We start from the raw sequence: 15,457 nt of genomic DNA, 5'->3' as shown, positions 1-15,457 counted from the left end.
TGCCAAAATCTCTGGTCTTTGTCATAGGCATCTCCCATTCATATTATCAAATCCTCCTGTTAAACAATCACTCTCATATGATGTCAATTTTTAGAACTATAAAGGAAAGAGAAGAATACAATGAAATATTGACCTTTTGATTATTAATCTCTATATTCTTACTCTCTCATGCTGTGTCATTTCTCATAACACTCACCCTTCCTTGGCTTCATTTAATACCTTTATACCACTGTTACAAATTTATAATTTCTAGTCTTACCCTCCTCACCATATTAACAACTCCCTGCCAGATTCCAACACCAGAAATTATGCAGTTTCTGAATAAATCTTATGATTTTACTGTCACTACAATGAATTCTAACTTTTCTTGTCCATTTTACCAACCTTCCAATCACTCAAGTTCAAAATTTAGGAGTAACCTTTCATTTTTCCCTTTCACACCATAATAATTTTTCATTCTGCAGTGTGTCAATCTTTTTTTTTTAAAGATTTATTAATTTATGCATACAAGAGCTGGGGTACAGGCCAGAGGTGTGTGTGTGGGGAAGTGAGAGAATTCACCAGAGATAGAGTGGGGAACAGAACAGGCAGATTGACCGAAGTACACTGCTGAGGGGAGCAGCGGGCGAGCCAGGAGAGGTCTGCCGTGCCATGTGGGCTGCTCCCTGGCCCACCGGGGATTGAACTTATGTTGCAGAGGCTACGGATGGTAGCCTTTCTTGCGCCACCAGAGAGGCCCCTCAGTCAATTTTCTGTTCTTTTTCATTCCCACTGCACAACCAATGGCTCAGATGTAGTTTTTTGCAATAGGAAGACCACTGGTTTCCTAATTCCATCCCCAGCTTCCTACGTCTCCCTTAGTTTTTGTTACTAATAATTACCATATTAGGCATCCTAAAATACAAAGCTGTAGGATCCCCTGATCCTACAGAAATATATTAAAATTCTTTTGTTGGAAATTCAAAGCTTTCCATTATAAAAATCATATCTACATTTTTAGTACTGAGCAACCATACTGTTATTACGAAATTACTCACAATTTTAAGTACACATTGCTTGTTTCCTCCTTCTTGACTTTGCTATGAAATTCTTTCAACTTGAAATGTCTCTCCTCATCTCTTCCTCTACTGGGTAAAATTTATACTATAAATGATATGAGTTGCTATTTTTCTGCTTTTTTCTGCATGTTACAATTTCTTCACCATTGGATTACATTATTATTTTAATTAAAATATTAAACTTTATAAATTGTATAAATCAATTTAGACTTAACTCAAAATTCCACTGCCTTGACCATTAGAAACATTATATTTTCCCTTCTTTTTTTGTTTGAATTATTTTTTATTTTCTTTAATTATTATTTTATTATATATATATTTTACATCATTTTTCATTTTTGTACAACGTGTGCATTTTCATCTTGGATATAGTCCCCGTAAAATTCCCACCACCCATTCACCCATTCCTAAATTTTCTTAGGAAAATTTTCTCAATTACAACTTCTTAAATACAAGTTTTGTCTTGTGTTATAGTATTACTACTATCTACCCCTTTATTACCATCTACACATTAAATAAGATGTGTGCCTTAACTTATTTATGTATGCATTTTTAAGCTAGAATACTCATTTACTCACTCTTTCATTTGCTTTTACATGTAATGTTAATTCAAAAGAATTTAACATTCCTTATAGATAAAATTATAGTATAATCATTAAAATATAATAATATTAAATACATAATAAAATGTGATAAAATAAGAGTGAATGTAATAGAATTCAGGAGTTGGAGAAGTAAACAATATCTATACTATTAAATGTATATGTTTCTTAATTGCTCACCATAAATAGATACCTCTGAAGACAATTTATCACAATACCATATATCTAGAAATAGATTAATAACTGTCAATTATTAATCAACTGAATCATTTTTCTCCCTTTTTAAAGAAACCAGTAAAAATTCAGATACTAATATTAACATGCCCAGGTAGATTTCTCAAAAGAGAGTATCATATAGTAGAAAGAAAATTCTAAATGAGCTACATCTAAGCTTAAACATACAAGCCTGAAATCTTCCTGGCTATATAATTTATATCTTTCTTGTGGATTTTTTTCTTCTTACCCTTAAAATTAAATAGATAACTTCTTTCTCACCCATGTATAGGGTTTATTATTATAAATGAGAGAATATATGTAAAGTATTACACACTTGGAGGCACTCAACATATATTACTTCACATGATCCTAAGTAAAAGAAATTAAATAGATTAAATTTTATACTGTGTTTCACAAACATTATTACACATGGGAGGTGAAACTTATATCTGCCTTATGTAGCCTATAATACTATCACTATCTACAAATTTAATACTTAGAATTTGGCACTCAAAAAGGTAAATAACTTGAATACCACTCTATACTGGGTCACTAGGAGTTTACACTCAGATCTTAACATTTTAAAAGTCATTTTTTCCTGTCCTTGATTCATAAAGGAGCTTTTCTGTAATGTTGGAACTATCTGAACTACTGTACTAGGAAAAATATTCATTGGTTAGAGCCATTTGGTCAAACCCAAGAAATAGGACAGAAGACTACTTAAGTATGAGGAAAATAAGAGGACAGTTATCAAGTAATTAGCTGTATCTTACCTTCCACCTGTCCTACTCCCCCAACTAGAGTATCAAGTATCACTTAAGTTGAAGACTTTGTAGAGTTGAGAAGTCCAACCAAATAGAACCTATTTCTAAAGGACAAGGGGTAAGGGGAAATTTTGAATTTATCATTATTGCTTTAAGTAGGTTGTTTACTCTTACCTATTTTTGACTCCACCAGATTAAAGAAATGGTGGGAGATGCTAAAAATGATAGAAAGACTACAAAATAAACTATTGCAGTAATTCCCTCTAAGCCAATCTCCAAACTTGACCTTTCTTAGTTGATTTGTACAAGGTTGTACAAATCACTGCTGGCGAAAACTAGAGCCCACTGAAACCACTCAGCTGCAACATCTAGAAGCAAATTCCATAACCACCTACAGAATGGTTTGCCTTATTTCCTATCCATGGTTTAAGAACTCTAGTTGCATTACGGCCTGACTGACCCTTTCTTCCCAATGGGTGCTCACAAAATAGTTACGATGGCCAAAAGTAATTGATTGGCTAGGAGAAGAGAATTTAAAAATACGAAAAATATCTCTTCTCCTAACGCTGATAGTGTTTCTCAAAAATACCATCCCACATTCCAGAAGATATCTGTTCTAAACATTAAATGCAGCTATCTGTTCTAAGCATTAAAATTTAGCTCATGAATAACTTAAAACATTTGAGAGTAGTTTATTTAATTTTGCTCTTCAAAAAACTTTTTTTTCAATCAATATTTGGCTAGCTTTGAGAACTCTGGCAATCATTTATTATTTGGTAATGATGATGACTGTCCCACTCACTTTCCCTCTGCCTTTGAAACCAAATCTGGAGAATATTTCTATTTAAATATTTTTTTCCTTCTTCTAACATCTGGCTACTTCATTTTTACCTCCCCTCTCAATTAGTTTTAAAATTGATATAACCTATAATTATATGGTAACCATATTAAAAAAATAATGTATGTATTCTAAATATGAAGTACTTAGTGGGAGAGTAGCATAAAATAGTTAAAGTATAAAATGAACCAGAGCATCTAGGACATGTGATCAACAGGCACATAGTAATTGCTGATAAATGTGCATTTTTCTGAAACCTTTATTATTGTTCATTGTTTGAATAAAGTATTCAAAAGTATAATAACAGGCTGTTTTTTTAACAAACTTTTCCTGGAAGCGGACATGACATACACATAAGATATGTTGGATAGAAGTGGAAAAATCCAGCCTTATGGTCACAGAAGAGAGAATAAAAGATACTGGATTTCAGAGCAAAGGAAACTGAGACATTTTTCATGAAAAAAATGTATAAGGAGTAGAGCAATTACTGGACAGATTAGAATTCCAAAGCTTCTGTTAAATATGTCTTGGTTTCCTCAATGTCCAAAGAAATGATATAGACCCCATTTCAGGGGGAAAACAGTCTCCGGTATAAAAGGCAGCACAGTGCAGTAAACCACAGGAGAACCTGGAGAAACAGAGGGCAGGGTAACATTGTGATAACACGAAGCTTGGGCCTCAGCCAACATTCAGGCTAAGTAGCTCAATCAACAAGGAGAAAGTGGAAAATGTAAGCAGAGCTTTCTTTGATGACAACATGGAAAAATAGCTCCCCCATCACACACACAAATGCACATTCACCAGACAACTGTTAAGTACATTTGAGAAGCACAATTATGAGACTCCAAGCTGAACTTTGGGATGTGGAACATATTTCTATCTTAAATACAATGTTTGTTGCCATTTCTAAGGCCATTTTTAAGAACCATATTACATTCACAGCAAAACTGAAAGGAAGGTACAGAGATTTCATGTTCACTCACATTCATAATCTCCCCATTATCAACATCATCCTCCAGGGTAGTACATTTTTCAGAATTAATGAATCTATATTACAATCTATATAAAGAACTATATAGAGATTATAACATATTATAGCATCATAATCACACTAAATCTAGAGTTTACCGTAGGGTTTACTCTTGGTGTTGTACATCCTATGGGTTCAGAAGTTTGTTGCTTCTTTCAGTTACAAATGCATTTTCTTATAATGATAGAATCTTTTTAAATGGGAATTGTCAGCTTGTTTCTCTAAGCAAATTTTCCAGTTATCTTCATGAAGATTTGAGTAAACAAAATAGTATAAAATGAAAACCAAAATATAAAGTGTACCAGGGTATAATTTCTAAGGGTTTCCCAGTACAAGAGTTATATCAAATTACAAGATTAGAGAGGTAGTGCATTCAATTCATCCATTCATCTAGACTGTGTGCATCAAGTATTGAACAGCTTTAAACGAATGTCCTGGAACCAGGGGCATATGACATGTGCTGAATAAATTCACCATGTGTCTTTCTTAAGAAGCTTACAGATGAAGAGGTAGAGAAATAATGCCATCTAAAGAGACAGATAAATAAAAGGTAGAGCAACCATGCACAATTGCCTAGTTTGGCTGGCATTTGTTGCAGACTGGAGATTGAAGTTATAGAAAGGTGGAGAAGAGACTTCACGGGCCTCCCTGGTGACTTAGGGGTTAAGTCTTATTGCTATCACTCTGACAGCCTACCGCAGCAGCCTGAGTTCCAGCCACAACCAGGGAGCTAACCCACATACCACAGCAGATAAATCCTATCTTCCTGCTGCTCCCCTTAGCAATGTGTTTCAGTAGATCCATCTGTTCTTCTCCCCATCTGTCTCTGATGGATCCTCTCACCCACCGCACCTCTGGCCTGCACCCCACCCCAGCTCTTCTACTCAAAAACATATAAACAAAATCTAAAAAAAAAGGAGAGAGAAGACTTCACAAATGGCTTATCATGTGAGATAAAACTGAAAAAACTTACAAGAACAGTGAAAGACAATCAGCAGTTAGCCTTCAAATGAGAGACTAATTACCTTACTTGCTAAAGGCTTCATTAATACAATTACATTTACCAAATATGATGGTAATAGAATGGCCAAGTCGAGAGAAGAAGTAATCACACAACTGAAAAAGTAACTTAACAAGACTCTTGACATGCTTTTAGAAAAATTTTAGTCTAGCTGACATGCTACTCACTCTAAACACAGTGCTAACTAATGGATTTTTAAATCTATTTCAAGTACTGCAAGGTAACTCCTCAAAATAATTTGGACAGTAAGACTGGAATTCTACATTCATTTGCCTTCATGGATATGTGAATGGGTATGTTCTCAACATAAGGCATTCTCTACACCCTTAAATAATTGTTTTTCTAGGAGATGGTGGACAGAAATCAGAGCAAAGTCATGTAAAAGTTTCTTTCTGTAGTCAGTCTGTCTCTTCATACACTGATTAATGACTGTACCCTGGAAATTTTCATACTTTTTGGAAAAATAGCAAATGACATAAATCCAGAATATGTTAGTAGGTAGAAGATTTATGGTCTGCTTCCTTTACTTTGGCATATTTGAATAAAACATCAAGACACTGTAAAGTCTAAGAAAATGGAAATCTTCATTTAAAATAAGTGACCCCTTTCCCCAGTCTCTATTTTCTTACAGCCATTCTCCTGTAGCCACATTCATATACATTTCACTTGTCTCCAAATTTGAAAACTGTACCATCAGTTCATCTATAAACACACACACAGACACACTCACATCTTAGGGTTTTTTCCTATATGTCTCAGTGGATTGGGTGCTAGCACCAAATAAATAAGACATAATCCTTGCTTCCCTTGAAGTTCTAGAAAAATTAGACAATAAGAATACAAATAAACATACAAGCAGCAGCTGTGCAAACACTAATGAATTATATATATATGTATATATATATCTGTTTCAAAAATGTTAGTAAATATGGCTAATGTGAGGGAAATAAAAAGTAAACTGAAAGTCCTTCCAGCCATTAGTGCTAAAAGAGGCTGTTGAGACCATCAAGGTCGGTAGCCTCATTGTGCAGAGGAAAAACTGCAAGCACAGTTTCAAAGGTGGGAGTATTCTAAGGAAATCATAACATCATGTCCCATTAGTGCAGTATGATTCTTTGTTAGATCTCTGAATGCCCTGAGCAGAAGGGTTTTGAGCTGGCGGTCCAAATGATTAGATAAATTATCAACCTGAAAACAGGTTTTTCAAATGGCATCAATTTTCCCTGATAAAGTGATAAGACTGAAAAACCTTCAGTACTAGTCCTTTTTGGGTTCCAAATCTTTCTCTTGTATCTTTCAGCAGTTCCTTTTCACAGAATCAGATGCCTTATAGTAATCTCAAACAAACCTCCCTGCTTCATGTTTGCCAAAGGTACAGAAAACAAATTCTGGATGAATTTCAAAATTCCCATATGGTCAGACTAAAGTTGTTAAGTTTCAAAAAAGATATTCCTGATTTCTGGACTAAAAGATGAAATTACACAGCATCACTGACCCAAACACTAGTTTTTCCATCTTTTTTTGAATCATCGTAAGACATCAAAATGAAAGACCATGGAAGTCAAATTTAACAAGTTCAACTCAATGTAATCAGATGGAGAGGATCTTTTATATTATGTGTAACCAAACAAGTAGAAATACAAAATTAATGTTTTTTCTGACCCCAAAATAATTGTATTATTAAAATAAAAATATTTCCAATAAATTATGATAGTTTCAAAATATTATAATAAAAATTTTAAAAGTATGTACATGTAGCACAAAAATGTTGAAGCAGACTCGGTTTTATTTTAGAAACTCTAAGTGTCACCCATTTATTCCCAAAGGTACTCCTCAACATCAATATTTAAAATGCCTTCCCTTAAATAGCCAGTGTGGAGTTCTGTATACATGTATTCAAGAAACTTGCTCAGCAACTTACCTACTCACTAATAAATTTGCCATTGTTTTGTGCAAATTTAAAACATCTTTATCTGAAAATAATTTGTGGAAATCCATGGTACTTGAAAATAAAAATAACAGCATATTTTCTCATGTTTCATAATCCTGTTTTCTCTTTTCCATAAACATACAAATAACAAGGTAGGCTCCCAGAACTGTCACAGCTCCATTGTAGTCTCCTGAATCCTTACGGAAGATTATGTCCCTTTTTATCTTTAATTACCTGCCCCTGTTTTGGTACAAACAGCAAGCCCTATATTTGATTTTTCAGTTTAGAGATTTCATTCTTTGCTGAAGAACAATGATTACTCAATTCCCCTGGTCACCTTACCTAAGTAATTAAATTGTTAATATTATAGGCTCTGGCACAAGAGTGATTAACCCTGTTCATGAAAACTTGAGAATCATACAATTATTTTTATTAGTTCCTTGAGACTTTCAACATATCGGTTTTTATATTTAAGACCTGAAACATTTTTATTTACCTAAACTATATTGTCTATTTATTACAAGAATTAGAACACAGCCTAAATAAAAATGGTTAAAATGGGGAAAATGTACTTTAATAAGAAGCAAAAGATATGAAGTTTTATTCACCTAAAGAGAGAAGATTATTGAATTTATTTCTGATTTTCTGACACTAAAGGCAAATTTCTGCTTTGTGCTTCCTGATCCAGGCTAGAGCACCCTCTCTGTGAAGATTCTCCGGGGTTCTTAAGGGCCAAGAGTACTTTCCTTCCTTAGAGATTTTATACTTAGGCTAATACGAGTACTTATCTCATTTTGTTTAATATTTTGCTTCTAAGCCCTCCTTTACTCACCAACTCCTCCAAATCAGGAACCACAGCTGTGGTTTCTGGTTTTAAATCAGTATATATCACTCACTGGTAAACCTGTGTTTCTTTCTCCCTAGAAATTTCTGCAACTTTCTCATTATCCTTTGAGTTTTGAGGTAACACCAAATAGATTGACTCTTTCAGTCTGAATACTCAAACTGCCTTCCTTGATTGCACAAATTTTCTTTTTCTAATACTAAATCTTTTACTTTTTCTAAAACTCCTAAAAATACAGCAGATTCTGAATTGATTTTAAATAACTCATCACTATTCTACTCATTTCTTTTTTCTGTTCTATGTTTTGCATTTATCAATTTTATCTTTTATAATAAATCATTAAATTGGTAATTTCCTTTATAAATTTTCCCAAAAAAGTGTTAGTTCCAAAAATTATTGCTTAATTTCAAAAGTAGTTTGGTTTTCTTTTTTAATTTATTTAATCTCCAATCAAATCTTTATGAGAATGTGATCAGAATAATTTTCAGGTTCTCTTACGTTCATTGAAATAATTACTTTTTCCTTTGTCATCATTTGTTCCATTTCATTAGCTTGTTTCTTTGCATTTGGATTGTTGGTTTTCTTAAATTTTCTGGTGATCTTTAATTGGTGATTCATATGTATGAATAAAGGATTGGATTGATAAATTAGGGTAGCTGTCACACTCTCTCTGTGTCGGGTTGGATCTATTTTCCCAGAAGGCCTCTCATGGAATAAGCAGACTGCATCTCTGTCTGTGTAAATAGGTGAGAACATATCCACCTGCAGACATCATTTTAGAACTTGTGGCCAGGGGATAAGTAGCCAAGCTGCACAAATGCCAAAATAACAAAACTTACTCTGGGATTGGAACATATTTCTCTCCAGGTCTGATAAGGCTTTCCTTTTTATATTTCCTCTGTTTGGCTGCACAGTTTTGATGCATCAGTAAAGTCAGTTCTGCTTCTGTTTCATATGGCAAAGGTAACATTGGATGGCTACCTTTTCCTATGCAGTCAGTTTCTTTAGGAATAAAGTTGCTGCTGTCAGTCACCATGAAAAGGTGGTAGAAGGCCACTGGTCCTCTCGGGTTACAGATGGATTTTTAAAGAACTGCCTCAATTACTGCTCCATAACTCTTCCCTCCTTCTCCCCTTTTTATTAAGTGAACTTGGAGTATTTCCCAAAGTATCCAAAATATCTCCTTTCACTGTGTTGGACTCCCTATGCTTTCTTCTAGTACGAATTACTTGTTGGTAAGTTCCCACTCTCCAGAAATTATTTTCAAACTTCAATTTGTTCTGGTAGTATTACTATTTGCAGTGCAGCTATAGATTTTTTGTTTTCCTTGTAAAACAACTTTGCCATGTCAATGGCACTGGGAAGGCAAAAAAGTAAACTCACTTCCCAAAGATCCACATCTTTGTTCTAGATAAAGACTCTGAGTTTGAGTTCTCAGCTGGAATTTAGACTTCATTCTTCATTTGGACTATGGACCTAAAAGCAAGCACTGCTATCTACTCTATCATTTTTTTTTCATTCATTTAGTTTTATGCATTTAGTTGTGCTGTTGACTTTTCTAAGTTCTCTAATTACTTTACTTTGAAAGGTTTATTTAACTTACTTGCTGTTCTGTAGAATGCTTCATTTGTCTAATTAATCTTTAGAAAGGTTCTGGTTTTATTCAGAAAATTACAAAGGCCAAATGTATGGAAATTATCTTTTGGCCTTCAAAAATGTGAAGGTCAATTAAATTCAGACACTGGACAAAATCTGACACCTCAGTCAGGAGATTTAGTAGTTATGATTATGTAAGGGATTAAAAAAAGTCCTTGATGCATATCTTTCAACAATAATATAAAAGTAAGTTTCTTAAATGTTTTTAAAAAATCTTCTGATTTCAATAAATATAACTAAAAGCCAAGTAAAATCTAAATAATTGTGATCATATATAGCATATGACATACATATTATATAATCATTACATATTATATAGAATTATATGTTTGGATTATGTTTATATACGAATTTCCTATTTACAAAGTAAAAGATGTTCTCAATTTTGCTCTTTGATAAAGACTATCTAAAAATTCCATCTAATGCTTCTTCCTTTGAAGTCATTGGCTATATGTTTTTTAAATCTCACCATTAGAGGCAGTCTTCGATTACTTTGCAGAATGAGAAGCACTGACCTCAGTTTGCTCTGAAATCACAAGAAGTGTGTTTTGAAAAGAAAGTAGCATTAGCTTCTTTCTCATCAGTTATCTTAGATTTAATATTTTTTAGTAATTCCAAACATAAGTTGCATTTTTTTCTATTTCTTTTGTATTTCCTTTATGTTTTCCATCTGATTCAGAAAAGAACAAGAATATTTTTTGTTTCCTAGTAACATTTATTTCATTAAGTTTTTTTAATAGGGCAAAGCAATATATTATTCAAAATTTCCCCAGAATTTTCTTTTTTCACTTTCTAATACTCATGAAACAACTTTCCTTTCACATACCTCAAAATATCCTTTAAATCTTATCTAAGCAAATTCACTGTGAAATTAAATCCAGAAGTGTAATAAAGAACACAATATGTGTCATTAATCATTTTTAGTTTTTCTCATGATAAAGGCAATACATATCATATCAGTTAATATCAAAACATTTCAGAAGTCATCCATTTCAAGTCAAAATGTTAGTGAATGCAATCACTAAAATTACTTATGAAAGTGCTTGTAAAAGTATACAAAAGGGCTTGGGTGGATCAAAGTGGGCTGAAATACACTTACTATTAGGTAATTAATCTCAGCACTGGGGCAGGGATACTTTTTCTTTACAGATAACTTTCCAATTTTTGTAATTGGGAACTTGGATTTTTCACTTTGAATAACAAGCTAAAAATGGATAGTTGGCATTAATTAAATGTATATGGTTATAAATAAAATCATTGCATGCCAACAAAATTATTTACCCTGAAAATATATCATTATCTAGTAGATCACAGTATTACTGTCAAGTAGTTAGCATGTTCTCTTCTCCATGGGGAAATGCAAGCTAAAAAAAAAACAAAACTGCTATATGAATATACATTCAAATTTAAAGAATTACTGTGACATTTATAATAACTTGAAAGGATATAAGCCATTGTAATAGCTATAATAGGTTAACAAATGTTTGCTGAGATAATAAATCATTAATCAATGATGTCATTCATTATATTACAGTAACCTGATGCTATCATTTCAACTACAGGGCTTTTCCCTCCTAAGGGAATCTGATCTAACAGTGTATGTTACTATTTTTTGCATGTTTTCTTCTCCTATTAATCTGTGGGATCCCTGAGAGCAAGGACTATGTCTTATTTATTTCTATATCACCAATTTATGAATGCCCAGCAGAGTTCCTGGCATTACTACACACTAAGCATTTTTTTTATTGGATTGAAATGAAATATTTAACTTAGCTAGACAAAAGAGCATTTCACACTTAAGAAGTTTAGAAATATGCTTATCTCCAAGTGACATGGGTTTTTAAATATGGATTTACTAGGAAAATAACCTAGATATGTTTATATAAGTCTCTGATTATTAGAAAATGACACCTTTAATAACACAAGCCAATATCTGAGTCTCATGTACAGATATTATTGCCTGGTGAATCTGACCAAGTTCTCTTTAATTTTTCAAGTTGTACTTTTCTCCTCTTTAAAAACTCTCACTCTGGCCCTCCCTGGTGGTGCACGGGGTTAAGCTCCGCACTATGAAGCAATCCGCAGCCTCTGCAGCCCGAGTTCAATGCCCAGCCAGACAGGGACAACCCACATGGCACAGCAGACCTCTCCTGTCTCTCCCACTGCTCCCCTCAGCAGTGTATTTCACTCAGTCTGCCTGTTTTGTTCCCTGCTCTGTCTCTGATGAATCCTCTCACCCCCGCATCTCTGGCCTGTACCCCAGCTCTTGTATGCGTAAATAAATAAATCTTAAAAAAAAAAGTTGGCTTTACAAAAAACAAAACAAAACAAAAAGGTGGTTCAATGAGCTCTCCAGCAACTGTGTGCTCTCAGTTTATGGCATCTTCATGGATCTTGGCAATAATATTAGTAGTAAAAATAGCTAGCATTCACTGAGGAAAATGAACTTCTGATGACCATGGAGAGGGTAGGATAATAGACACAATTCCCAAAAGACCCATATAGAGAATAAATTTGTACTCTTCCAATAACTCTACATGCAACACACTAAATAAAGACTCCTGGACTGAGAGTCACCCTCTTGAGATGTGTGGATCATTCTGAAAGTTAAGGTAGGCACTACAGAACACTAGAGGAACACAAAGTTGAGAGAAATTCCTCCAAGGCATTCCAGTCTGGCTTGACAGTTCACAGCTACTCTTCCAAAGCCTAAAGCTAAGTGGGAGGGCACAAAAAGATTATCTTTTATGAAGAAAGAGCTGGGAACTGAACAAGAAGCTACAAACAAAATTCCCATGGTTCCGAAAACTAATTATTTTGCTGTAAAATGCAAAGATATCTTTGGAATCATAACAATATGCAGATGTTAAAGATATCAGGCAGAGATTATAAAATAATTACAAAAAATACTAAAGATCTAGTGGAAAAGATGGATCACATGTGTGGAGATGGGAGGTTATAGTAGAGCAATGGGAACTATTCATAAACAAGAACAACTCCATGGTTATCTGACTTTTCATCAAAAAACAAAGTTCACCAAAAAATGGAATCATCTGTTGAACAATTCATGAAGAAATATATAATTATCTGAAAGTATACTGTGAGAAAAAATACATATTGCTCTATATTATTGCAGAAACCACACAATGCACAGAGAAATACCTGGGGTAGTGAGGGGAGGAGTAAAATGTCAAATTAAATATGAAAGATATTTAATTCACCAAGACAAGAAAATAATGGACAAAAAAAATTTAAAAAATACAATGCATAAATAGGAAGCAAACGGTCATGTTATATAGTAAAACCTACAATATCAGTGATTATTGTACTGGATGAAAAAGCAAGGCACAATAGGTATAATTTATTAGAAATGTGTTATAAAGACAAAGTAAATGGTTGAAAGTAAAGGTATAGGAAAATATACAACCATAATAAATGTAGTATGACTTGTCACTATTAGATAAAGAAAACTTCAAGACAGAAAAAAATAGACAAAGATAAACTGCAATATTCCAAAATGAAAAGAGAATCAACCCATCAAGAAGATATATGATCCCAAAGGAGTAGACACTTCATTAAAAGATTTTGAGACAGTAACCACCAACATGAACTAATGGACATTTATAGAACATTACATTCAATACAAATCATTGGTAGGTATGGATGAAACATTGAAGATAGGTCATAATTAGGCCCAAATGTAATTTTTAAATATAAAAAGAGTGAAATTGCAAAACATGTATTGTGAGGTCACACAAGCATTAAATTAGAAATGAATAATAAGCTTACTTGATTTGAAAATTCCCAAAATATTTAATAACTAAACTGTATACATTAAGGAACCTATGAATCAAAAAAAAAAAAAAGGAAAGTTACAACAATGCTTTGAAGTAAAAGAACAATACCTTCCACTACAAAAATGAAAATGCAACCTATTGAAATGTGTGAGATTCAGATGAAATAGTGTTTAAGGGCATTTATAGCATAACTAAATAATCATTAAAGAAAACAAATATGTGTGAAGTCAGTGTGATAAGCTTCTGTTTAAGAATTTAGGAAAAGAAGAGTGAATAAAACATTAAGTAAGTAAAAGAAAGGAATAACAAAAATAAGAGAAAAACATAATTAAATAGAAAGCATGCAAATAACAGAAAAAATTAACAAAATTAGAAGTTACTATATTGAAAAGACTATAAAATTGACTAAGCTCCAGGTTGATTAAGAAAAAATAATATAAACAGCACAAACTACAATATCAATCTCAAAATATCACAAAAGATCTTACAGATACATTTCACATCCTAGTTGTATTTTAACATGCTAAATGAAATGTACAAATTCCATTAAAGATACATATTATCAAACCTAAAATAATTTTTTTAAAGAAAACTATATCTGCTAAAGAAATTGTATTTGTATGTAAAACTATCCACAAAATGAACATTAGATCCAGAAGTCTTCACTGAAAAATTTTATCACACATTTTAAAAAGAAATTTTATAAATTTTATCACACATTTTAAAAAGAAATAATACAAATACTGTACACTTCTTTCACAAAAGAAGGGAGAAATATTTTCCAATTCATTTTAGGACATTAGTATTACCAATACTAAATGCCACCAAAAGAAACAAAAACTATAGACAAATTTTTATCATAAACAGAGATGCAAAGTTCTTTAAAAATATATTAGCATATTAAATCTAGCCAACAATCAAAATGAACAATGCTTCATGATCAAATGATGTATGTACATCCCATGAATGCAAAGTTAGTATTCGAAATTCAATCAGTATAATTTACTATGTTTTACAGAATAAAAGAGAAAATAGTATTATCTAATAATAGTAGGATTATTTTAATATATGCTGAAAAGTATTTGACAAAATTCATCATCTATGATAACAAAACTTTTTTTTTTTGATGGGACCCTCGCGGCCGGCCAGGGAACGAACCGGCACTGCAGAGGCTGTGGGCAGCCTCTGCAGCCCAGAGCTCAGCCCCTGCGCCACCAGGGGAGGCCCTGATAACAAAACTTTTAACAAACTGGGAAGAGAAAGAAATTTCTTCAATCCGATAAAAAGCCTAATATACTCAATACTATGGTACAAATCCTCTCCTCTAAAATTGGGAAAGAGCAAATCTCCATTTTTTTTCCATGAGCAAGAAGAAATAATAAAAAGCCAAACTATAAGATGTTAAATTCTGATTACTCACTAATGGCATGATTATGTATTTAGAAATATCTAGTTAGCTACAAAAATACTAAGTGTGGGCCTCCCCGGTGGCCCAGCAGTTGATCACCGCACTGCGAAGCTGTCTGCAGCCTCTAATGGGCCAGTTTGATTCCCCGCCGCCCAGGGAGAACCCCACATGGAGCAGCAGACCTCTCCTGCTTCACCCGCTGCTCCCCTCAGCAGTGTCTTCCCCTCAGCAGTTCTGCTGCCTGCTCTGGCTCTGGTGAATTCTCTCACCCTCCCGTGCTTCTGACCTGTACC

Source organism: Talpa europaea, assembly GCF_964194135.1.
Source record: "Talpa europaea genome assembly, chromosome: 2".
Lineage (NCBI taxonomy): Eukaryota > Metazoa > Chordata > Mammalia > Eulipotyphla > Talpidae > Talpa > Talpa europaea.
This window is presented reverse-complemented; position numbering follows the sequence as displayed.